Source organism: Arachis hypogaea, chromosome 16, assembly GCF_003086295.3.
Source record: "Arachis hypogaea cultivar Tifrunner chromosome 16, arahy.Tifrunner.gnm2.J5K5, whole genome shotgun sequence".
Classification (NCBI taxonomy): domain Eukaryota; kingdom Viridiplantae; phylum Streptophyta; class Magnoliopsida; order Fabales; family Fabaceae; genus Arachis; species Arachis hypogaea.
The window spans coordinates 48,960,857-48,962,175 of record NC_092051.1 but is presented as its reverse complement, the minus strand read 5'-3'; the positions used below and the strand labels follow the sequence as shown (position 1 = coordinate 48,962,175).

Below are 1,319 nucleotides of genomic sequence, written 5' to 3'. Positions count from 1 at the left end.
TCACTCTATTGTGAGTTTTTACTTGATGACAATTCGGTATACTTGCCAAGGGGGATTTGTTGAGAGACAAGTTTTCCTGCATCAAGTTTATGGCACCGTTGCCGGGGATTGATTTTGTAACAACAATGATTAAATTGGTGGATAACTAGATTGAGCATTTGTTTTTATTTTGTTTGATTTAAGTTCATTTGAGTAATTTACTTTCTGTTCAGTTATTTTCTTCCCTTTCCCCTACCTATTTTTCTTAGTTGTTTACAATTCAGTCACCAACCCACTAACTGTTTGATATATTGCATCACTCACACTAACAGCATTTCTGTAGAAATTACTATCTGCATCTATCTTTCTTGCTTTTGCCTTGTTGGTTGTATGACAGGTAGAAGAAGCGGGGCTTCAACTTCCTTTGATTCTGAACCTGAGAGGACCTTCCTTAGATTAAGGAGGGAAGCAAGAGGAAAGAGAGTAGTTGGTCCTGAGGAAGAGGAGGAGTACTTTGAACCAGATATAGATGAGAATATGGAGAACCATCATGAAGAAGAGGCTCACAACCATGGCCGAGAAGGTCCAGCACATCAGGCTGGGCAAGAGAGAAGAGTTCTGGGTTCTTACATCAATCCAAACCCAGGAAACTGTGGAAGTAGCATCCAATGGCCAACCATACATGCCAACAACTTTGAACTAAAGCCACAGCTCATCACCCTTGTTCAGAACAATTGTTCATTTGGAGGAAGTGTCCAAGAAGACCCCAATCAATATCTAACCACCTTCCTGAGGATATGCGACACTGTGAAGTCTAATGGTGTTCATCCTGACACTTATAGACTACTTCCCTTTCTCACTCAAGGACAAAGCATCTAAATGGCTGGAATCCTCTCCAAAGGAGAGTTTAGCAACCTGGGAAGATGTGGTGAAAAAATTCTTGGCAAGATTCTATCCTCCTCAGCGGATCAACAGGTTGAGAGCTGAGGTACAAACCTTTAGGCAGCAAGATGGTGAGACTCTATATGAAGCATGGGAGAGGTTTAAGGACCTGACAAAAAGATGCCCGCCAGATATGTTCAATGAATGAGTGCAGTTGCACATTTTCTATGAAGGTCTTTCATATGAATCAAAGAAGGCAGTAGACCACTCATCCGGGGGATCTCTGAACAACAAGAAGACCATTGAAGAAGCCATAGATGTCATTGAGACTGTAGCTGAGAATGACTATTTCTATGCTTCTGAAAGAGGCAACACTAGAGGAGTGATAGAGCTGAACAACGTGGATGCACTGCTAGCTCAAAACAAGATGATTACCAAGAAATTAGCTGACCTCACCA

At 41.7% G+C, this 1,319-nt stretch overlaps 1 non-coding gene across 1 annotated transcript; it reads right to left on the bottom strand.

Moving 5' to 3' along the window:
- Nucleotides 1-952: 952 nt before the first annotated feature.
- LOC112760314 (small nucleolar RNA R71) lies at nt 953-1,059 on the bottom strand. Its single transcript, XR_003180761.1, has one exon. It is a non-coding gene; the product is annotated as a small nucleolar RNA R71 (small nucleolar RNA).
- Nucleotides 1,060-1,319: the final 260 nt, after the last annotated feature.